This window comes from Stegodyphus dumicola, chromosome 3 (assembly GCF_044657685.1).
Source record: "Stegodyphus dumicola isolate Sdum_Otavi_A_Nest chromosome 3, ASM4465768v1".
NCBI lineage: Eukaryota > Metazoa > Arthropoda > Arachnida > Araneae > Eresidae > Stegodyphus > Stegodyphus dumicola.
In genome coordinates this window covers 177,423,816-177,450,176 of record NC_140770.1, presented here as the reverse complement: position 1 = coordinate 177,450,176, position 26,361 = coordinate 177,423,816, and positions in this window count along the sequence as shown.

Sequence of the window (26,361 nt, the reverse complement as noted above, 5' to 3'; positions counted from 1 at the left end):
AAAAGTTAATGTCAAAAAGTGCAAATTTGCAGCCCCTGAATTAAAATATTTAGGTTACAAAATATCTCAGAAAGGAATCCAGACAGACGAATAAAAAATAATTGCTGTACAAAAGTATCCGACTCCAAACACGGCGAAGAAGCTCTCTTCTTTTCTAGGATTTTGTTCATATTATAGGTCCTCTATAAAAGATTTTGCAGCTATTGCTGAACCATTGTTAAAATTAAAAAGGAAAAAGGCAAGATTCTCGTGGACGGCCGAAGCCAGTAGTGCGTTCGAAAAATTAAAGCAAGCATTAACGTAAGCCCCTGTGTTGAAATTTCCTGAAAAGGATGAGAATTTAGAAATTTCAGCGAATGCTTCGGATTATGCGGTAGGAGCGGTACTTTCACAAAATCAGCAGCCCGTGGCATTTTTTAGCCGAACTTTAAATCAAACACAAAGAAACTATTCCGCGACCGAGAGAGAGGCACTTGCAGTTCTGTTAGCAGTGCAAAAGTTCCGATTCTATTTTGGAAAGGCGCCGATAACAGTATACTCTGATCATGCGGCGGTAACTAGATTGTACTCAGGGAAAAACTTATCCCCGAGGTTAATAAGATGGGCACTCAAGCTACAAGAATATAATCTGGTAATCAAGCATACCCCCGGAAAGGAAAATATCGTAGCAGATGCCCTATCCAGAATTAAAATAGATGAACAAGGTAATACTGTAAAGGTGGCAATGCTCACAGCATGTACAATAAATTCCCGAGAAACTGTAATAACCGAACTGCGTAAGGATCCTGAGTTTGGAAGCATTTATGAGTATTTAAAGGATCCTGAAAATTTTAGCCACCAAGGTATTGTGGCGATAAGAAATAGGGCGGTCCATTACGAACTAATAGATGGTCTATTATTTTATACAAAAACTACGAATTCCAACAACGAATTTCGACCTGTTATCCCAGCTAGTCTTAGATTAAATATCCTGCAGGAGCTCCATGACAGCCCTTTAGCTTCTCATGCTGGTATTCGAAAAACTATCCAACGCGTACGCGAGGCAGTCTACTTTCCTGAACTGCAAAAGTTAACAAGGGCGTATGTCCAGTCCTGCCCAACATGTCAAGCAGTTAATTATATTAATTTCCGCCCGGCCGGGTTTCTAAATAGTATTAAAGCCGAATTTCCAAACAAAATAATAGGCATCGATTTATTGGGCCCTTTCCCAAAAAGTCAGTTAAATAAAAGTCGCTATCTCCTTGTTATGGTTGATCATTTTAGTAAATGGACCGAAATTGTTACCTTAAAACGAGCCTCCGCGAAATTAGTTACTGATTCTATTTTAAATAAATATATTTTAAAATACGGGGCGCCCCTAAAAGTTATATCGGATAATGGTCCTCAATTTGTAAGTAATATATTTGAAGACATGTGCCAAAAACTGGGCATACGTCATTTAAAAATGGTCCCGTATCGGCCGCAATCAAATATAGCGGAACGGGTCAACAGAAATATAGTGAAAATTATCCGTAGTTATGTTAAAAATTTTCATAAAAGCTGGGATAACTATGTCAATGAATTTGCTTTCGCCCTTAGGACCGCAAAACATGATACAACGCGCAAAACTCCTGCTGAGTTATTTCTAGGCAGAAAGATTATAACACCGTTAGATAAATTATTTCATGTGCAACAAAGAGCCCCAGAATTTAAAATGGGTGATATAGAAAAACTAATAAAAGAAGCAAAAAAGAATACGGAAGTAGCACAAAGAAAACAGAAGCTATATTATGATTTGAAACGACGGGGAGTAACTTATAAAGTAGGGGATGAAGATTTAAAAATTAAGCATTCACTTTCTTCAGCACCAGAAGATAAAACTGCCAAATTTTTTCCACGATTTGAAGGACCATATGTTATAGAAAAAATAACTCACGCTGTTGTAGTGTTAAAAGCCAGAAATGGTGAAACCTGTTCCGCAAACATTGATCAAATCAAGCCCTACTTCGATCGTAATAAAATGCAAATCTTTTCAGATCTTTTGCAGGATCCGGCACGGCAGACACCGCAGGTACAAGCTCCAGAGGTGGAAAAACGACAAGTACAAGGGCAAGCCAATGAGAGACAGAAGCAAGTGAAAAGAAAATTGCCCAGCGGAAAAATTGAAGGTAACATGAAAAAGAAGACGTTCAACCGTCCAGAAAAGAGAGTTCACGAACACCCCCAGAATGAAGAAGGGAGAAGGACGACGTATGTGAAGAGAACCAGGAGAAATGACGGCAACTATAACCCGGCTTTAAAACGGAAGATCTACTCATCCGACAGAACTCTCCGCAGCAAAAGTCGCCGAACTGCGGAAGGGCCATCAGCGGCGGAGGAAAAGTTACAAGGAAAATTTGAACGGCCAACAACGAGGTCCAAGCAGGAACACGACAGAAGTTTCCCGGTTCCGCCAAGACCAGCTGCCATCAAACGGCCAAGACCACAAGCAGAGGAGAAAAAGAAGATATTCAAAGGTGGCCGAACTGGTGAAAAAAGGAAGCTTCCAGAAGAAAGCACTGAAGGGCGAGCCCGTACAAGAAGGAGGATAAATCAAACTACTATCTGCAGTACCTTTAAAGACTGGGCCCAGAAAAGGATGTCCGAATATTACAAAGATAAGTAAAATTTTATGTTACTTTGCAAACTTAAGTTAATCTTTCATTCTTACTGCAAGTGGCAGATTTCAAGAAGTTTTACCTCATGCGAGGTCTACCTTTATCGCCAAAAGGGCGAAAAATGAGTTGTGACCGATTTTCTTATTATGTTTTCAATTACTCGCGCGTAAAACTAAAGTTGATGTATAATAGCGTTGTGTAAAGACTTTAATATTGTAAAATGTTATTGTATAAATTTTATTTAAAACATTCTAGCAAGAGAGAAGTTTTAGTCTGAAAGACTTTTTTGAAATGTATTATTTCAATGTAGAAAGAATTGGCACTTGCTTTGAAAAGAATAGAAGTTAACAAGGTACTACTAATGTATGTTTTCAAATGTGTAAAATTAACAGCATGTTGATATGTTCTTATATACAATGTGAACTGTTATTTTAAATGTTAAGAAATACCGTGATATGGTAAAAGTGAAAGTAATGTTAAAAATTTGTTATTCGTGTGACTGTAAAGACTAAATCATGGCGATTATGTGTTAAAGGTTGAATGATGTAGTTAGGCTCTCTGACGATACACTTCAGAGTTAGCCACTTTTAGAATAGTACCTCAGGGTTTAGAGTTGAAATTAGGGTGTGTTAAGAGGTCTCGTTATGTTGAATTTTAACACGTTAGTGTTTTGATTGTAGGAGGAAGTGTGGCACACGTAGACAGAAACACATTCGTGTTTGGTGTTCTTTTACAACACATGTCAGAGAGCACGGGGAGAGATAATTAAAATAGTCATGAATGAAATAAGAATGTTAAGAGAAGTATAATTGTATATGTTACTTGCCATTTCATTGTATAACATTTCATTAAACTAGTTTTCCTTCCAGATCTCTGGAAGGAACCAGAATTGAATAAAAGCTCCTGTTTAGATGCAGTACAGATGAAAAAAGATTGTTGTATATCCTGGGAGCTGCTATTGTAACAAATTTCTTTCGTTTAAATTTCTAGTTTCTAGCGAAGTGTGTTTGTAAAAGATTGGCCTCGCGTTAGATTCTAGAGCTAAAAGTTTTCAACAAGGTCGTTTTAGACCTCAGTTTCAAACTAATTAACTCTGGCGGGAAGTATGTAAGAATCTTAAGTTTTACTAACGTTTATTTTATTTTAAATCTTTACTATCACTTCTTATTTTCTACTTCCGGCCAGAATTATAAGCGTGAAGGTTTTTATGCAAAGTTTGTCTGGCGAACGCCAAGTATTTAAGTTGTGGCCTTTTGCCAAGCGAAGGAGAGGAAGCAGTGAGTCAAAGCAGGCCGCTTATCTTAGAAGTTACGCAGTTGCTGTTTGCCTTCCAGGCCAGAGGTTTTAATCCTCTTGATAAATTAAACGTATTGTAGTGTTCACAGTCTCTGTGCCACATACGCTTCCTGTTATTATAAGGCCAACCTTCCACGTGTATTATTCTAAAGTTAAATTAGAGTTTAGTTTTATTTTTATACTTTTACGTTAGACCCCAAGTGGCGGGTCAGTGTATTCCGAAATACAGAAGTTATTGTATATAGAGAAAAATAAAGGGTTTTGTATACCCTTCGTCTGTATCCTGTCTACTTACCACAATTAGTGAACATAGCTTTAGTAAGCTCTCTGTTCCGAGTCAGGTCCTTGTATGTTCCCGAAGAAGGTTAGAAGGAACATTGACCCTGATACTATGATCGTAATAAAATGAAAATTTTCAAAGATCTTTTGCAGGATCCGGCACGGCAGACACGGCAGGCACAAGCTCCAGAGGTGGAACAACGTCAAGCACAAAAACAAGCCATTAGGAGGCAGGAGCAATTGAAAAGAAAGTTTCCCCGCTGGAAAATTGAAGGTAACAAGAAAAAGAAGCCGTTCCACCGTCCAGAAAAGAGAGCTCACGAACACCCCCAGAATGAAGAAGGGAGAAGTGCGACGAATCCAAAGAAAGCCAGGAGAAATAACGGCAACTATAACCTGGCTCCCAAACGGAAGATCGACTCATCGGACAGGACTCTCCGCAGCAAATGTCGCCGAACTGCGGAAGGGCCACCAGCGGCGGAGGAAAAGTTACAAGGAAAATTTGAACGGCCAGCAACGAAGTCCAAGCAGGAACGCGAAAGAAGTGTCCCGGTTCCGCCAAGACCAGCTGCCATCAAACGGCTAAGACCACAGGCAGAGGCGAAAAACGAGGTATTCAAGGGTGACCGAACTGGAGGAAAAAGAAAGTTTCTAGAGGAAGGCACTGAAGGGCGAGCCCGCACAAGAAGGAGGATAAATCAAACGAGAATCTGCGCTACCTTCCAGGACTGGGCTCAGAAAAGAATGTCCGAATATCACAAAGATAAGTAAAATTTTATGTTACTTTGCAAATTTAAGTTAATCTTTCATTCTTACTGCAAGTGGCAGATTTCAAGAAGTTTTACTTCATGTGAGGTCTACCTTTATCGCCAAAAAGGCGAGAAATGAGTTGTTACCAATTTTGGTATTATGTTTTTCAATTACTCGCGCGTAAAACTAAAGTTGATGTATAATAGGAGTGTGTAAATACTTAAATATTGTAAAACGTTATTGTATAAATTTTATTTAAAACATTCTGGCAAGAAAGAAGTTTTAGTCTGAAAGACTTTTTGAAATGTAGTATTTCAGTGTAGAAGAATTGGCACTTGCTTTGAAAAGAATAGAAGTTAACAATGTACTACTAATGTATGTTTTAAAATGCGTAAAATTAACGGCATGTTAATATGTTCTTATATACAATGTGAACTGTTATTTTAAATGTTAAGAAATGTGATATGGTAAAAGTGAAAGTAATGCCAAAAATTTTAAACTTATTCGTGTGACTGAAAAAAGACCAAATTATGGTGAATATGTGTTAAAGGTTGAATGAATGTAGTTAGGCTCTCTGACGCTACACTTCAGAGTTAGCCACTTTCAGAATAGTACCTCAGGGTTTAGAGTTGAAGATAGGGTGTGTTAAGAGGCCTTGTCAGGTTGAATTTTAACACGTTAGTGTTTTGATTGTAGGAGGCAGTGTTGAACACGTATACATAAACACATTCGTATTTGGTGTTCTTTTACAACACATGTCAGAGAGCACGGGGAGAGATAATTAAAATAGTCATGAATGAAATAAGAATGTTAATAGAAATATAAATATGCATGTTACTTGTCATTTCATTCTGTAACATTTCATTAAACTAGTTTTCCTTCCAGATCTCTGGAAGGAACCAGATTTGAATAAAAGCTCCTGTTTAGATGCAGTACAGATGAAAAATTGGGTGTCCATGGAGCTGCTATTGTAAAAACAAATTTTTTTTACTAGTGAGAAATGTTTGTAAATGATTGGCCTCGCGTTAGATTCTAGAGCTAAAAGTTTTCAACAAGGTCGTTTTAGACCTCAGTTTCAAACTAATTAACTCTGGCGGGAAGTATGTAAGGATCTTAAGTGTTACTAACGTTTATTTTGTTTTAAATCTTTACTATCACTTCTTATTTTCTACTTCCGGCCAGAATTAAAAGCGTTAACTTATTTATGCAAACTTTGTCTGGCGAACGCCAAGTACTTAAGTTGTGGCTTTTTGCCAAGCGAGAGAGTGGAAGGAGTTAGTCGAAGCAGGCCGCTTACCTTAGAAGTTTTACTCAGTTGCTGGTTGCCTTCCAGGCCAGAGGTTTAACCCTCTTGATAATTTTAAACGTATTGTAGTGTTAACAGTTCTCTGTACTACATACGGCTTCCTGTTAATATAAGGCCAATCTTCCACGTTTATTATTCCAAATTTAAGTAGAGTTTAGTTATATTTTTATATTCTTACGTTCAGACCACAAGTAGTTGGTCTCTGTATTCCGAAGTACGGAAATTATTGTAAAGAGTGAAAAATAAAGGGTTTTGTATACCCTTCTTGTGTATCATGTCTACTTCCCACAGTTATTGAACATAGCTTTAGTAAGCTCCCTGTTCCGAGTCAGGTCCCTGCATGTTCCCAAAGAAAGTAAGACGGAACATTGAACCTGATAAGATCACAGCAAAGTATAAAAACCTTTCTGAAGATATTCCAAGACCATTTTTACCATTCATTTGAATGGAAATTCGTACGTGTACAGTACCAGTCGTGTCATTGACGTAGGCCACTGGTACCCAAGTTATAAAATTCTTAAATACTGGTAGTTAGAACTGTGTTAAAATCTTTTGACTAAATGGTGTAAATATGTGTAATTCTTACAGACTTTACTATAAACCTTAATTAAGTTATAGAGAAGATTGGCTAAATTTTCAATGCTAATTTTTTATTTTCAAGAACAGCTATCGCATTGATTAAGATTGAACTTAAATTAAAGTTGCAATTAAAGCTGTTACTTAAAGCTGTGTTTCTGAAAACTTATTCGGCCGAAGGAGCAATTTCGCCTAGAAGGGCTATTAATTTCATTTTGCCATTTTGTATTGGAAACTTTAATGCGTTGAATCACTTTCAAATTGTTGCCACTAAATATATTTAAAGTAATTAAATAATTAAAAATTTGCATAAATGTATGTATGTTTCTTGCATTGTAGTACAAAAACTATACCTAGAACGATCAAATTTTGAATACCGTAATCCTCGACCCGAATATGAGCATCTGGAAGCCCAAATTTGGAATATGTTTCATTATGTTTTCCAAATTTTCTAAAACTTTAACGAATTTCTGATTAACCACCTCAACGATTTAAAAGCGAGTAATGGCAACACCGTAGAAAAAAAATTATCTCCTAAAGCTGTTTACCTGCAATTGCTTACATTATGATTTTCTTGTATGCTGTACATAATAGAGAAAATTGTAAGGAACTTGATGAAGAAAGCGAAAAGGGGGTTTCAAAAGGGGGCGATGCAAGAAAATGGTTGCAAATGCCTGTTCTAAACAATAAATAGGATACAAAACGTCAAAACTTTTAATCTTCAAGCAGTAACTTTCTCGAAGACAGAATATTTAATTTAATATATAACCTGTTATTCAAAATTTCTTTTTAAGCATGAAAAGAACTCAGATATTTGTTTAAGCAAGTGACTTAAATCTTAATATACGCCATACTTTCAGTGCATGGCTATTGAGTGAGAAAAATAAAAGGTTTTGCATCTGTATGCTGGCTGTCATCGCTATTTTCTTTTTTAAAGGTTTGGATTACTTGTCCCTTTACATGTTGAGGTGATTTAAAAAAATTTCCATTATTTTCTGGCATATTTTCCCCCCTCGCGTATTTTTTCCGTATCGTTTTAGCGCTATGGTCTGATTTTTTTTTTTTTTTTTAATTTGCATAATTTTTTCCTTCCTCTATTATACATACCTTTTTCCTCTAAGGACTAGCTTATTTGTAAATTATATTCCCTGCATTATTTTTTAATTCAGTTTGTATTTTCATTTTTGTATTACTCTTCCATCCATTTTACTTTTCCTTGCATTTATGATTTGAAACTTATTCCGTATAGATTCTTTGTTAAGCTACCCGGATATGTCAACTCAGGATGCAGCTTTCCAAGAATGCCATTTCTTAAGAAATTTTCCAAACATGCCGTTTCACCTTACTTCTGTTATTTACATTCCTCCTCATTGTAGACTTATCTATTACTAATGTGTTTGAACTTTCGAAATCTAGGTCTTTCGTTCTCCCTTTTTATTGCTTTGATGTCCTTCTTGGGAATTGCGGTCAAGGCTCATTTATGTGAGGTGTCCCTGAAGCTTTACAAGATAAATGAATCAGATACTCTATCTGACGTGTCTGAATCAGTTATCTTCAGATATCGACTCAATGTCCATTAGAGATTATAACTGTTATTATTACTATTTATTTTTATTGTAAAGTAGATCTCTCTGAAAGAAATAATAATTATTATAGTTACCAGTAGTTTCTCCATGACTACTTTTAATTTGGTATGTTCTTACCATAATGCCTTCTTCGGAAACCCTCATAATTCTCCTCTTTTGATTTTAGGACGATAAAATTTAAAAAGAGGGGGATGAATATTCGAGAGAACAAATACGGTATTTTCAGTTTAATTAATTTTGTCATTTACGTTTCAGCTCATTGTAGCCTAATTCTGATATATTCAATTTTTCAAACTCCGACTCTTTTGATACCACCCTCCTTCGTTTCCTTTCTTCGTTCCTTCTTTGGAACTGTGGTCAAGACATATTCATGTGAGGTGCCCCTGAAGCTTTATAATCGACCCGGACACGTCTCTCAATTACTGTCAGCAATTTTTATATTAATATTACTATGTATTCTTTTTTTTAATGTAGATTTCTTTAAAAGAAATAATACCTTAATAGTTACGAGTAGTTTATTCACGACTACTTTTTATTTGTTATATTATTACTGTAAACGCGTTCTTCGGAAATTAATTCTCCTTTCGATTTTGGGACCAAAAAATTAAAGAAAGGGGGGATACGGTAATGTTCTTAACTTACTCAAAATTCTATACATCAGATAAAAATCAACAACAGAAATTAAATCTTAAGAATCAAGCTTAATAAACAGCTGAATATTCAATAAAAAGCATTGATTTGCAGTATGAAATCAAATGATTTCAGGGAAAGATTTCTGATATCAGAACGAAATCAATATGTAAAAGAGCATCAGTTTCAATACATCCCTTATTTTCATTTCCAAAACCTGTATATGAAGTTCTATTCCAGTGCTTTTGGCACGTAATATCATCTCAAAACTTTTAATTAATAAGAGTAGCAATAATGAACGGAATGAAATGTAAAGCTAAATAGGAAATTTAATTAAATTTTTCATAAAAGCAAAAATGGAAGCGAAGCTTATTTATTTCAATCAAAAGAGGAAAAAATTTGTCTTCGGATATTGTATTTTAATCTTGATATGTATCTTTTTTTAAATAGGTAACTTTTTTAATTGAAAATTAAATTTTGAAGCATTTGAATTCGCAGCTGCAAACTAAACACGTCTGTTTAAAATCAGTTTATCATGAGTGAGGTCCAATTCACCGTAAAATAATTACTATAACACTTTGTAATTAATATGTTTAGGCTGCCTTTTCACCTGGATTTTCTTGAAATTTCATACGGAGTTCGTTATTATTCACTTAAAAAAATGCTCGCATTTCAGTTGTAAAATAATGAATTTTTCAGTACATTTCGTTATTAAAATAACGGGTAAGAGATTTGTATCATTTTTAGTATAAAATAAATTAATAGTAAGTATATAGTTTCAGATAATACCGGTAAATGATTATTTTAAACTTGTTTAACTGGAATATTTATAACTTGTTTAGCTTATATTTTATTTCTGGTTATCAAAATTTACATACGTTATTAGAGAAATAAAAATAAACACCGCTGCGTGTATGATATAAAATCAATATCACTACACAGAAATTCCGGCATGTTCGTCGAAATCGTTTATTCAGACAATTAAAGTTTCGGATGCAATCACATTAGATGTGTAAAAGATGAAAGAATGGAAGCCTTTATAAACTTTATAACCTATAAGGATCTTCCACTTAATGCATTCAGAGACCATAATAATATGCTTATCCATGTCAGAGGAAAAATTAAAGTCTGTACCTGCAAACAGTTGATTGTATCAGTCAATTGAATTTCATGTATAATGAGATGAAGATACTTAAGTAATAAAATATTATTAACAGCAACGGAATATTGCTTAGACGATCGGCAATGGTCATAGGCAAATATTCGAGGAGGATGTCAGAGTAAGAGAATCAGATTTTCCTTTCGCATTCTACAGAGTAAGATTACCAGCATTGGTTAAAAAACTGAATTCAGGGAAGAGTTCCGCAACGAGTGGAAAATCCAAGAAAAGTATAGTAACGAATGGTTTCAGTGATCTGAAACAACAATTAAACTATCCAAGCTGAAACTGCTGATTACCCAAGCTCAAACTTCTGATTGGTTCAGCAACAAATGGAAATTCCTATTTCGAAAAGTATAGTAACGAATGGTTGCAGTGGTCTGAAACAACAACTAAACTACCCAAGCTGAAACTTCTGATTAAGCTATACAGCTTCCATAGCCGAAATTAGGTTATTGATATTAATGAAATTCGCAGCTGACTAAGCATAATCACAGAATCTGCTTCTGGAGATTCTAAACTACAGGGAATATTGAACTGTAGTCAAAGGCAACCAAACACTGTACTATTGTACTCACACTGTATACATTATACAGTGGGTGATCGGTTAACAAACATAATCCGTTCCAAGATTAGGTTCTCTATCCGAATTGTTCGTTAACCGATCACCGATTTACCATATATGTTAATGGGAATTCGATTAATTCGTTCTGGAGATCCTAACAATTAAATTTTTAAAAAAATGTCATGTGCAAGTATAATTTCTTAGTAAGTTTATTTATTACAAATATAATACATACATATAGTCTTACTTATTAATCAGTCCTTTTCTTTTCTTTGGGCGTTAAAGAACATGTCCAACGTCGATTGTTTTTCTCTTTCTTGTCTTCAGAACTTTCAGGAAATGATTGATAGCAATGTCGTTGTAGAGCTCAGCAACCCTATTGACATCAGCTTGGTTTGGGTGCCATTTTAAGACCGTTGCTCTGACATCCTCCCACTTCTTCAAAAGATCTTTAATAGCAGATGTTGGCATTGCTCCTCTTTCGTCTTCCTCTTTTTCAGATGGAAACACTTTTCGCTGAGTTTCTTGGTGTTCTTCATTCAAGATTTCTTGGAGTTCTTCATGTTCAAGTCACCTTCATGTTCCATTATGAGCTCTTCAATGTCATCCTCGTTCACCTCCAATTCCAGATCTCTCGCAGTTGTTACGATTTTCATCCATAATTTCAGATAATTTCAAAGGTGTCACCCTGATCACCTCCGTCTCCTTGAACGAGGGATGGACACAGCTTTCGCCAGGCAGAAACCAACTGTCGTTGAGTGATTTCTGACCACGCCTTTTCAATAAGACGAATAGCTCCTAGAATGTCAAATTTTTCTATCCAAAATGTTTTTAAAGTCCTTTTTGAGGAGAAATGGCATGCCTCAAAACATCACCGAAACAGCGCACGAGTGTACAATGTCTTGAAACCTGCAATAACCTATTGTTCCATTGGTTTGAACCCTGCATCATAGTATGAATGATGGCGTGTCAACGCACGCGCACATCCAATGATGACGTGTCAGCGCACGCACGCATCCATTTTCAGGACGAATTGAGGACTGGTGTCCGGGTTCCGAGAGGTTTTCGTTAGAATTAGGTTTTACTCGTTATCCGAATATTGTTCTTTGTCCGAACACCAAAATTTTTCCTGAAAGTGTTCTTTGTCCGATTTTTTCGCTGTCCGAACTGTTCGTTAACCGATCACCCACTGTATCCTGTAACGAGGACTCCTCTCGAAACCATAATGCATGGAGCTTCAGCTAACTGTAAATCAAAGATATTGTAAGCTCGCTTTGTTGGCATTGTCTTTTTGATGCTTACTCCTAACAGTCAACAGGATAACGTTCAGTAAAGTGACGTTATGAAGACTGTTATTTTAAAGGTCTGGCCACTTGCAACCTAATGCATTCATTGGGAATGGTCAGTACCTAACTGTCATTTAGCCAGCTCATCACCAAGAATGTGGCAGAAATGTCACCTCTGGGAGCAACTGATTTTATATCCACAAGAGCAGGAAAGTTACAAAAAAAGCGTTTTAATATATCTAGGAGAACACTGAATTGAACTTTTGAATGGCCGCAATCATTCTTTTCATTTCAGTATTTGCAGATCATTCTTAATTTACTCATGTCCTTTCTAGTAAAGCCCACCAGCGGCCGAGCGGTAAAGTCGCTGAACACTGGTAGTTCGGTCCGAGGTTCGAATCCCGCGAACGGGCTGGCTGCATGGGCGTTTTCGTGGTTTTCCCCATGTGTAACGTGTATACGAGCCAGTTTCCCTTAGAAAGTCCTCCACGAAGGCATCCCTCCCTTTAGGCAGATAGCCCTCGTGTGCTTTGCTATAATTAAATACACCATACACCACTTTCTAGTAAAAGCAGAGAAAATAGAAGTTGACTCGGAAATTTTGCTTGTAGGTGGCGGCCTATTTTGTAAACTATTTGTCGCTCTCGTTGAGCAACCCAACGAGACATCCCCAGAGTGTACTAATATTATCAATCATAAGACTGTACAATTCTATCTCTGTACAGCCTCAAACATTAGACAATCTTTCTTATACTATTGACAGAAATTACAAGGGTTTTGGGCCCTCGTTTCCTTCTTTTAGATGCATGTAAATAAAGTTTTATTTTCATGTTCAAAAACTTTCAGTATATAGATAATATACAAACATACACTCTAGATCCTGATTACAATGCATCGGGCTTAGGGATTTCAAGAAACTAAGACATTTCTTCTTCTATGTTTGCTTTTTTTATGGTACGATTTATTTTAATTAACAAATTATTTTTTGTATTAAATCTTTCCTGCATATTTCTTGCTTCTGCTCTACCAGAATACGTACGTGAAGTGAGCTTTAAATAGGAATGAGAATTCAGTTTTAGGCAAGAGGTTTGGTAACATTAGCCTGGCTTAATGATACTCCTCTACTATTGTCTGCCTTGAAATCTATTCCCACCAACTGATGATTTTCATTGATGTCTTTCATTGAAAATTAAGTTAATAATCTTGTAATAGTTTTGTAATACGTTTTTTTAGTTTAAATTTTGATTTGTATATACTTTCAACGCTGTCATTTAATCTCGCAGGAAAAGGAAGTTAATTTAGTAAATTAGTTTTTTGTCTTACGCTTTAAGTGGAAGTTTAAATAAATTATTTAGTTTTTTTACATTGTATATTTACTTAATATTTTCATACTAAAAGGCAAAAATGTAATTTAATTTGTTCAAAAACTTAGAAACCTTGAACTATAGCCAAACTTATTTTAATTTTATACGCTTTACAATCTAAGCATATCTATCAGAATGCTTCGCTAAACACAATTCCCTCAGCCTTCTGTTCAAACGTCTGAAACTTTTCTTGGTATTTCTCTGTGTTTGTTTAATACCACAGAGCATCCAATAATTATTTGAGGATAATGAAGTTTCTAAATGAAGGTAAACTCTCATAAAGTCTAAATATGATCAAGTCAACCGAGTACCCAGAGTATTTAGCCATAATAATTCTGTCACAACTTCGAGTCTGCACATAATTAATTGCCTTTTAATCACCTGCAAAATGAAAACTCAAATTAAGCGGTTACATAAGCATACAGAAGTATTAACTAATATTTTAACAGCATAAGTCAAGTATGTCAGATTCACTGGCACATGACGGCCACAATAACGAAACAAGCTTTTAAAAAAGAATTAGAATTGGCTAGAGGCTCTGGCTTCACCGAAACTTCATGTTGACATAAATGAACTTAATTATTTAACTTTTAAATAATACAACCATTAGATTTATTGCGACATCTTTTGTTGAATCTGTTTAAGTCTTCTTTAAAAGAATATGATACTTATTTATTTCATGCCTTTTATACGTAAGTGTGTTGATAGCAATGTTATGTTGAAAATAAAATCTTTCGTATAACATCGTTTTCCTCGCGTACTTTTCCCCTAGTTGTTTAGCTTAGGGTACAGAATCTTTTTTAAATATGCATGTAAGTTTCCCTTTTCTCAAGACGTTCACAAAATGAGCTCCCTTATAAAATGAACTCTTCCAAGTAGTGCAATGTTTCCTAAACTTTTTTGTGCTATGCCACACCTAATCCTCTATAAAATTCTTATGCTGTCCCTAGCATATACATAATTTTTAATATTCAAAAACTGAAATGGTCACGAAAGAAACTTGAATGATATGCTTTAGGAAAAAGTCACTAGGAAATTTTACCAGCAAACACAGTAATTAAACTTTCAAAAATAAAGGAGAATTGAAATTTAAGTATAAAGTAATTTTAATGAAAGTTTGTTTCTATATTATTTTAAATATTAGGTAGTAATTATTTAAATTTAGTGAGACCCTTGCAAAGAGATTTTATGTCAGGTTCCAATTTAGTTAACTTCAGTTTCAAGTCTTCCCGTTTTATTATATCCCGACGATTTTATTCTTTTTTCAGCAGCAAATCTTTTACGGCATTAAATCTGCGTTCAGCTAAATATGAAGATGGAAACGGCAACAAAGCTGTCTTGCACATTTTATTGCACTTGGATATTTGATTTCGGTTTCCTCACAAAGCCATATCATCGCTCCTTTTATATTAAATAAAGTTTTAATTACCTCATCATTTTGCGTTTCTACAAGTTCTTCTTCTTAATACTACGTATTTGAAATATAAGACAAATCCACTAACATTGGATGCATCATCGAAGTTGGAAAATCGGTTTCTTTAAAATCATAAAATCTTTCTTCAGATGATCGACAATAACGTGTATAGCGGTATCAGTCACTTCAAATTTTTGAAGCCAATGAAACTTTTCAATGCCTGATATAATTCAATAAAGATAATGAAAAAAAATATATTCGCTTTCGCATCGACAAAAATTTTATTTGTCCCTTCATGTTCTTTATTATATTTAGTTTTTCAAAGATATCGGCTAAATATCTCACAATGCCTTACTATCAACCGTTCAGAGATTTTTCATTTCAGCTTTGTCGCTTAAAAAATATAACTGAAACTATCAAATAGTCGCATAAATCTTTTCAAGCAGTTCGCTTTCGAAAGCCATCTTACTTCAGTGTGAAGTATTAGTCTTCATTTTTTTATCTCAAAATAATGTGAAGAGACGTTTCACATTTGGCACTAGCTTTAATAGCACATACACTTTTATAGCTGAATTTAGTACTTCATGTAGAGCAGGCGAAACGTTTTTAACTACCAGGTTTTCCATATGAATAACACAATGCACAAAAGAGCATTTCTGGATTCTCATCTGTAATCAATTTTAAACAACCCTTTTTCTTCCCCATCATATTAGGAGCACCATCTCCAACACAAGATGTTATATTTGTCATTAGTATATATTTGACATCTAAGTAAATTTTTAGCTTACTAAAAATATCGTTGGAGGTAGTGGTGCTTTCCAATGATTTACAAAACCACATTTCTTCGGCAAAATCACTTTATCAGTATATTTTACGTAAGTACGGCCCCACTGTCTCTCTAAATTGGTTCATCTATTTGCACCGAAACTTTTCTTGTTTTCAGCTTTTCAGCAAGTTGTATTTCAGTATCCTAACTCATTTCATCTATTCTTCTGCTAACAGTATTGTTACTTAGTGGCATAGCTTTAAAGTCTTTGTCATCTTTTTCTAGAACCGTTTTAAGAAATGTTGCTATTGATGGTTTGATTAAATTTTGCCCTATAGTATGACTTTTCCCAGATTTAACGATGAGTAACGAAATTTGATAACTAGTCTCAAGACTAAGATTAACAGTTGCATTGTGAGCAGTAAATAGAGACTTTAATGTTACTCCTTTTTAAAAATTTTCATTAAAGTTTGAAAATAATTCAAATTTGAATTAATATGAGTATTATGTTTCGCCATCAAATGTGCCTCAAGATGACTTCGTTTCATTGATTCGTTGGTCAGGAATTATTGGCATAAAAGACAAAATGATGCACGTTCATCGTGTACTATAAAACCAAATTTTAAATATTCCTCCGAGTGGAAAATAATTTCAAGATAATGCCAAAAATAGAATTTCCAATTTTTTTTTTATTTTTCTTAAACGAAAAACCATTTTTGCGGAATTGAAAACCTGCTCACTAAGTGGCACAAGTCACTAAGTCACTGCTCACTAAGTCATTAATAGTAAGGATGATTGTATCCTTAACACAACATTAAAAATAGTTTATAAAATTACTTGGTTTGATTTGATGAAAACGTTCGACATTACTTTCTGAACCATCTTATAGAACTTCTAAAATGTATACTTGAAAGATTTCAATTTTGAATTATTTGTGTTTCTTTTCCCTTAAGAGCTTAGGTTTATGTACACCTTGACATACAAAATGCACCCCAATACATGCCTTTAAATGCATGTTTTCTGCCACCATCCTTAGTATACTAAGTTCTAGTACTTGAGTTTAATGTAAGCATTAAAGAATATAATCCTCCCTTTTTTTAAAAAGTCTATATTGCCATCGAAAAATTTTCAAGTATTAGTTTACTGTCTGTTTGGTTTCCATCATCTAAAAATATAAAAAGGTTTTATGCTCCCTTACGTTACATACTAATATTTGCCACTAGGATTTAGAGCTGGACGACTTTCTCCAGAATGGTTCTCAGACAACAGATTTACTTTACTGAGTGACCCAACAGTTGATTTCAGAAAAGGAATGGTAGCTCTTTTACAGTTCACGAAGAGTTCATGATGAAAGCATGCTAGGAACAGACACGTGATATTTATTTACGTCATTCGCTTTGCTGAGCGAGCGAATGCCTGATTCGGAAACTTACCAGGAAAGTAACGATTCTCATTTTAAAGGAGAAAAGAATGTTTAGTCTCCCGTATTAAAAGTGGTTTAATTTTTGCCACTTCATACGTTATTGAATTTTTTTATGTTCTACGTAAAAAGGAGGTTTAAGGAAATCTCAAAACTACAGTTGAAAGAAATTGGTTCCGGAAATTCGCGTTTGAATGAGTCAGTCCCATGGATGGTTTCATTCTTTCCATTCTTATCACCATCCTTGCTAACGGCTCTAGATTCACTCCTCATTTTCGATGTTTTCCATCAAGATTATTTTTTCGTTAAGGCAGCTATCAAGGGCGGTTGAGTCATAAAAAAGAAGTGATTCAAGTCAATGAGAGAAAGATTTTGGTCCGATTCCATAAGAAGTGTGGTGTTGTTCATCGCTGTCATGATTGACATGTAAGAGATCTTACTCAAAAATAGATATGGAAAACAGAAATGTAATTCTGATTAAAATCGTGACAAGTTTATTTTACTCTAATCCGAAACAACAAAATATTACTTCTTTCTTCTTTCTATTGCAAGAGACTTAAAAAACATCTTTCAACGAAACGTAAAGGTTTGTTCCCAGCTCTAAATGTTTAGCATCAACGAAGTAAATACTCATGATCCTTTCTTTGTGTCTCAGGCTGCTGCTAATTGTCCTCCAGTGGCCTTAACTATTTCTTCCATTTTGTTTGTAAGCCATTCAGATAACAATATAAGAGTGAAAAAAAGATTTGAGAACATTAAAATTGTTTAAGAAAATTAAGAACATTTTTTTACAAAGTTGCAATTAATTCCTTTAAAAATGTTCGGCTGTAGTTTAAAAATTGTACGGCTGCTGTAAAACAAATACTAAAATTGTTAATTAAAAAACGCCAAACACATTTATGTACTTATTATTTCCGACAACAGTATAATTTTTAAAATGCTTTCTGTAAAATTATTTTTAATGCAATATACGTATTATAAATTTTATACAATATATATTATTTTATACAACACAATATCCCCATAACTTCCCAAACACATCCTTTAGAATGTTTATTATCACCTTCCAGTATATTTCAAGTATATTATCGCTGTGTCCTATTGATAGCACACGGAATGTTATGAGGGTCTAAAGCATTACTTACTACATCCTCAGGACATTATTGAATATTTTCCTGACATCTTGCACACATATTCCCAGAATGCTAAATGTTACATCCTATATCTTTAGGACATTCTCTCTAGATTCCTTTGAAACTGCAGGGGTATTGTAAGAATTCAACGTCCTGCTTACTATACCCTTAGTCTTCCTCCTAAACACATCCATCCGAGTGCTTTATGCCATATCCCAGTATATTACCAAGACATCCTCGCTATATCCCACAATTAATAGCATGATATTCTTGATAAGTGATTGATTCAGTGCCAGCTTTCTCATTTATGATCCCGTGCGTTGTCATAGAGCATGATGAGATTCATTAACTGAGACATCACATGCGTCCAGCCCTTATGAGAAAGTGGTGACATGTTTTAATGACGGAAGATCTCTACTCACCCCGTGACAATGCAGAGTGTCATAACAGCTAGAGCTGTCACACCACTCTAAAGAAAGCAATGCCATTTCTTGGAGTACCTCCCATCATCACCAAACGAGGATGGATATAGCAAGGATGTCGTGGAAATATACTGGGATATGATATTAGGCTCTCAGGAGAATGTGTTTAGGAGGAGGTTAGGATGTTCTGAGGATGCTTATGTATGGTTTTCCATTCTCCCAATATCCTTGCATTTTTTCAAAGGAACCTAGCAAGGATGTCCTAAAGATATACTAGGGTACAATATTTAACATTCGGGAGATATGTTTAGGAACTTGCGGAGATGTTCCGGAATATCTCGAGAATGTAGTACGTAATGCTTTAAATCCTCATAACATTCCGTACACTGTCTATGAGACTTATCGAGGATGTTCTTTGGATATGCTGGGATGTAATATTAGGCTCTCTAGAGGATAAGTTTGGGAAGTTATTCCGACATTTCGGACTGCCCTTAGGATATGCATTAGGTACTGAACGCTATGGACATCCTTAAAGAGTTTTTGAGCTATCTGGGAAGTGCCAATTACCGAAATTTATACCATTAGCCAAAACGGCGCTTTAAATGCAGCAGAAAACGACAGTTGGAGCATGAACGATTGCAGAGCAAAATGATCATAAGCCGCGAGCTTGAAAGGTATGTTTTATGACTATTAACAATTCCCTACAGCTGAAAACATCCTCAACTTAAAACATTCTGAAAGGAATAAGAATTGCAAAGATGATGTCGCAGAATTGGCAAGAGCTATGAAAATATTTATTTTAAACAGCGAGCGATTTGAGATAATCAGTTGAGTCTGGTTGCTAATTTTTTATAACATTCTTTAATTAGAAGATTTTATTTTTGAATGGGACTGTCTCACTGTCCCTAGTCATAATATTACCGTTACATTGTGAAATCCGAATGTGTAGCATTGTTTCTAACTCACCATATTATTCTGCTGTTGATCAGAAAAGCAATCTGAAATTTTCATATTGAAAGTCAGTTAAATACGAAATTAACATTGTAAAAGGACTGAGAGAAAGTTAACGTCTTCTTTAAATTGGTGTAATATTTTGCATTTAGTATTTAAAATATTTTAAGCCGCCACATAATGCAACTTATCATGTGTTCCAAAGAGAATTTCGATGAAAAGTAGAGTTTCTTTGATTGTACGTAAACAATGAATTAGGCATGCATTTCGTTGCATTCTTAACTTGCCGCCTTTTACAAATATTAACCTAAAATTTAGGTTACAATGCATTTGATGCATTGTGACTTTTTCTCAAGGAGATACATTTTGATTAAAGTCGAAATTACGTTCCAAATTCTTGATGTTTTCCATAGGTCTGTCGAAGTTAGGTGACTAAAAATGCATTATAATCTTACGAATGTAATCACACATTTTGAAATAAAGCAATAATTCAATGCTAATTCTTCTCTCAGGAGAATGAATGTTCAGTTTGCTTTCTACAGTTTATGGAATCGTGTTTGTTTAATGAGGTGCATAAGGATATACTCAAGAGACATGCAGATACTGGTGGAGAAGTTTTAATGCAAATTAAAGATTCATTTCAAAAATTAAGGCAGATGGATTTCGAGCATTTGATGATCGCAATATACAGAGGAGAATTTCGGGATTAAATCTTAAATATAAGCTCGTTTTAGAAAGTGACAAGAGCATATTAAGATTTAATCTTGATCAAATTTCTAGCCAAAATTAACGAGGTTACTCAATGTATAAAATAACAAAACAATGAGGCTTCATGATGGTAATATTTTTACGTGTATATTTTTACGTATGAATAGAGATAGCTTAAATCAGAGATTTATTATCAAAACCAAAGATATCAGATGCTAATTTTCAAGGATTCTTAAACCACCTGAGAATAACTGGTATAAAGTTAAATTATGATAAGATTTCGTTTTTTTTAATTAAATCTGGTAAACGTTATTAAACAGGGTTTCTCAAGTTGACACTTTGAATAGTCTTTCAAACTTTTTCGGAGGTAGGAATCATGAGACAGTCCTCTATGCTGTCCCCGAGACTCGAAATTCGTGTCTTCCGATTACTAGGCGTACGTGCTTCTCAATTATACCACGAAGGCCCGCGGTGGAGAGGGAGAAAACACCTTACACTCTTCCCCACTTAAAGAGCGACTAGAAAGGAAGGAACCCAACTGTCCAAGGTCTTATTGGTGACGAATTTTCGGCCATCACATTTCAGTTCGGAAGTCATTTGCAGAGCTTCTAAGAATTTTTGGGTGTCAGGAAAGGTGAGACTATCCGCTCTTCCCTCGCCTTGGCTCGAAATCCTGACTTCCTGATTGTCATTTGGATGTGTTTTGCAATTACAGTACGAAGACTGGAGCAAATGTAAGAAGGGAAAAACTACCTTACAAATTTAGCAAGTAAATCTTATCATTATTAAAGTGAATACTCTGCTTACCGTATATAGACAATCTGTTCTGGAGAATATACGTACACCACGAGAAACTATTATGACTGGTATTTTAATAAGATTAGAAACATAACTCTTTGTAATAAATACCGAAATCTGATGCCAAGAAACTCATTGATAAGTTTTGGAATGATTGTAATCCTTTGAAGCCTATTTATCATCCTAAAAAAACTGCTCTTTTTATTATAAAAGAAGAAGACTCGCTAAAAAAGGAGTAGCATCGTGGGTATTTCTTTCTGGTTATTAAAATGCTGAAAGCATTAATGAACAAAATTTAGAAGTTTGGAGGAAAAATAACAACGGTGTTATAAAGTTTTAGCTCACTAATGAATCTATGACGCAGTTACTCACTAGCAAGTAGAAGATAGTGAGGAAGATAACGAAGATGGCAGGCTTCAAGGAAGTATGATTCACAAGTTTTACATTTACATCAATAGAAAAATTAAAAGAGAAACTGAGAGGCAAACAGAGGACAGAGATGGAATATTTATCTGCGAATTTATACAAGATTATATTTTCATCAAAATTCTATATTTCTTAAAAATTCAGACATATTTTCAAGGAATTATTTATTCAAAATCTAACTAAAATAAATGTCTTCTTCTCTCAAATATTTCCCATCCTCTAAGAACAAACATTATGACAAAAAGTAACAAAATATAAAATAACTATAAAGAATCATTTTTGCAATATATTAAGTTATTGAGAAAAACTACTACTCGGTTTATTTTCTTAAATACTGCTGCGTGCGTACAGGTTCGTAATAGATTGAATGCACGCAGGTCTGATGATAGGTTGATAAAATTTATTTTATTGAAAGAAACACTTCAGAGTTCTGGAACTTTCGATTGAAATACTCGTACAGATGTTCATAGTATCATAGATTACAATCAATGGTTATGCTTCAAACTACTAAGAACGTTGAACACAACGCAATGCAAAGCGCATCTAAAGAGGAAGCTAACACGAAGCTATCTCAGTACTCCCAACTCCCGACGAACTAACAACTCACAACAACAGAAAGCAGATACTCTCTCTTGTTGTGAGTTTTAGTTCGTCTTATATAGTTTTCACCCAGCCGCCGAGAAATGTCTAGTACGTCCCAAAATTACTGGAAGGCATATGAGGCCGGGTACGGTAACAGTTGCATTTGAAGTCAGTTACAGTTATTCAATTACAATATCCATACAGTTATACAGCGATCGAACCAAAATGTCGCCAATTTTGGAAATATTAGCAATTTCTCGCCAAATTTTATGGACAAAAGTTAGTCGCCAAAACCGTAGCCAGCTTGGCGATATCTCGCCAAATTAGAGAAATAGCCATTACTAAATGTTAGATAGACTTGCCCCTGTAGTTTAACTTTTTTGGCAGGGCATGCTCTCTCTAGACTTTTCATGTTACATTGCACAGAAGAATACAACAATTTCTCGTAAAATTTCACAAAAATTATCCGTGGATTTGAAATGTTCGTTCCAATATTAATCCTATGTATCTGCTCCTAAACAAAACGTTTCTTCAAATTAATTAAAGAATTTCATTACAGCAGTTTTTGTTGTTTGGAAGGAATGCTGTAAATACAAAAGCCATCTTTTCGTAAATTTCTAGTAAAGAAAAAATTCCAGCTAGTAAAATATTCGACTAAATTAAATATAAATTACTTCGAACATTTACGTTCAAATTCTTGAACGTATTCGATTTAGATGACTCTTCAAAACCTATTACCCAGTTGTGTAAAACTGAACATATTGCGGCCGTATTCAGGATGCAGCTACAAAATAAATGGTAATAATTTCGGAGACTCGCGTTTTCTGTAACAAAATAGAAACTGCTATTATTAAATTTGTAGCTAAACCAACAGAAACATTAAATATATTATATTCTTTGTGTATTTTGCCCTTAAAACTATGGAATATTTTGCAAGTGAGCAAATAATGGATGTTTTACTAATTGCAATTTTTGTTATCCCTAAATCATTCATAGCGTTATTTTTAGTAAATATAGTTAGAGAGCGGGTGATAAATAAGTCTAGTAATGCTATCTTCATTCACATTCCCGCTAAAGAGCTGGCTGCGTAGGAGTTATCTGTAATTCTGCTTAAGCGTAATACAAACGCGAACCTTAGTTTCTCACAGATTTTGCACACTTCTCTTACAGTTCACAGTGGCTGAGCGGTAAAAGTCGCTGAACACTGGTAGTTCGGTCAGAGGTTCAAACCCTACGAACGGGCTGGCTGCATGGGCGTTTTCGTGGTTTTCCCCATGTGTAACGTGTATACGAGCCCGTTTCCCTTAGAAAGTTCTCCATGCAGACATCCCTTCCTTTAGGCAGATAGCCCTCGAGGCTTTGCCGTAACCACATAAACCAAACCGAGGCTTTTCTTTCCTCAAACAGGTAACTCTTGTTTGTTGTATCGTAAGACAAATAAAAAAATACTGTCAAGTAAAGTCTTTATGGCCAAATTATAGAATACCGTATTTATTCGCATATTTTTTCCTCTTTTGTAACTTTACCTTCTTAGCATTCCTGCTCAAGGTTTAAAAATGTTTAACTATTCACCTAATTTTCACTATCTTCAGAAAGCGAGCTCCCCCAAATTTTAAAGTGAATTTTTCCATGAAGTGGTTGTTGCAATTTATTTGCTCGTAGGTTATATGATTCGATTGATCAATGATGGGCTCTACTCTTATATGCCCCTAAGATCACCAAATGTGGCGATATGTGTTTCGCGCTGGTTTTCGGCGTGATTGCGAGTTGTATGGCAATCCTTTTGACGTTGAATACTCTTTTGCTGAAGTGCTTTAATTCCTCGTTGGTTCGTGTCGTGCGTGTTTTGAAATGGCTTATGTTGCAATGAGAGATGTGGTTGCAAGAGGGTCTGGGAGATTATTTTTAGTGGCTGTGCATGATAAAAGTAAGGAAACGCTGATGCAGTGTATTAAAGAGTAGATTGAGCCTTGTACAACTATTTTTTCGGATGGCTGGAAATCTTACAAGGATTTAGGAAAAGAAGTTTTGAACATTTATTTGTGAACCATAGCATGAATTTTCTGGATAGTATGCCGTTCTGTCATATAAATACGATAGTGATTACGCGGCGGTATGTTAAAGGCGGCATGAAATTGGTATTTCTGCTATTCGAAAAAGCATTCAAAGTGCATTTTATTTTATTCTTGTTCTTATTTTGTAGAATGTTATGTTCATTGTTTTTTAGTATGAATTTCTGTCGTTATTGTTGTTTTTTTTAATTGTTTGAAATTTATTTTAGTTATTTTAGTTTATTTTGTTGATTAGTGCGTAGTGCCTAGATTGTGCAATTCATAGATGTTTTTTAGAGTTGAAACAGAACGCTGTGTACATGGTATTCTTTGAAATTTATTGTTGTTATGTTAATTTATTAAAGCGAGGTGTGTGTAGTTCGTAGATTCTTTCGCTGTCTAGATTGTGAAATTGGTAGACGTTTTATAGAGTTGAAACAGAACGCAGTGTACATGGTATTCTTTGAAATTTACTGTTGTTATATTAATTTATTATAGCGAGGTGTGCGTAAGTCGTAGATCCTTTAGCTGCTTAGATTGTGCAATTCGTAGATGTCTTTTTTAAGTTAAAACATATCGCCTTGTAAATGGATTCTTGTCAAATATTTTTGGTTAGAAACTTTACGCTTTTGCTATCTAAATTTTTTGTTTTTGTTTCGGATTTTTAGCTTAAATTGTGTATTCAAAACGTGGTTTTTGCATGTGCGAAAACCGAGTTTTTGGAGACATTTTAGGCTTAAAGTTCGAAATGTAGACAAAAACTTTAGATAGTAATATGGCACCGTTGAGTTTGGCGAGAAGTTTGGCGACTTGAGGGCGCATATAAGAGTAGTTCCCAATGATTGATCAAGCAATGATAGCGAAGAGCCTAAAGAAACTAGGAATATGTAGCACTCTTGATGATTCTGAAGATCATTGCACGAAGCAAGACAAACTGAACATTGACGATTACAATGGTGATGATGGTGACAACTTGCGAAGCTGAAACAAATTATACAAACAGCAATTCCAGCAGCATTAAATTATTTAAGGCCTAGAAATTAGCAGTGGACAACAGTAACAGCGACTGAGATTTAGGATACAGGGATACAGAAATGAAGACATCTGATTAGATATTGTAATGTGAATACGAGTATTACTGTGTATTCTAATTGCAAAGTAGGTTTCTTTTAAATGAATAGTATTGGATAGTTACCGGTAGTTAACGAATGATTACTTTTAATTTATTATTCCTTACTGTTCATTCCTCACTGTAACGGCGTCTTTCGGAAATTAAATTATTCGCATAATATTTCCCTTCTCCATTTTCGTGCGTTAAGGTTATTAAAAAAGGGGGAATACGTGAGTAAATATGGTATATAATGCTGCTGTAATATTTGCTCAATCTTTGATATAATTAAATACGAAACTAACTTTCTGCCAACTTTAAACACTTTTGTATAAATCTTTCAACGCAAAGCTTGTTATTTGGAAATAAATACATTTTAATCAGATATTTACAACTGGCTACAGTGGGAATGCTGCAGGCTACCTGACATTCACATACAATCAAATACTTTAAATATATCATTATTGTTTTCTCGTGAGTTAACTGAAAACAGTCTTGAGTTTTGCTCTCAAATAAATAATGATGAAGTAGCCAGAAGACATCCAAGTATCTAAATTCACTTCACATTTATTGTCATCGATTGTGCTTAATTCCTTCCATGATTACATTAAGCGAAGCATTATTTTGAAAATCAAAATAAGTTTTAAAGGCATAAGAGATAGAAATTCAAGAAATAATATAATTAAAAGCAGTATTTACTTAATTACGAGCGCAGAAATTAAACTTGGAGCATTGTCTATAATATTTTAAAACACGTGATTCGAATAATTGATGTCAAATGTTCAGATAACTTTGTTTTATTTTTGAATGAAAAGATTAGCGTCATCTCCAACCTGACTGAAAACAGACCGAGGGGCACCTGATCCAGTCTAGCAAATGTTAACTACCAAAACTAATCTGACATTTCAACGAAAGGCGGTATTCAAGATTTCATTACTTCTGTCTCTTTGTCACCAACCTCACACGAAAACTTCTTCATACACAGATTTTGTATTCCTCTACTCCGTATAGGCATGACCATTCTAAACACATAAATCTTACTCTTTCATGATGTTTTACTAATTAATGAAGTTTTACTAAGCAAAAAATGCAGATTTAAATTGGTGTAAACTCGAAATAAAATTTTATAGATTATCGGGAAGATATGCT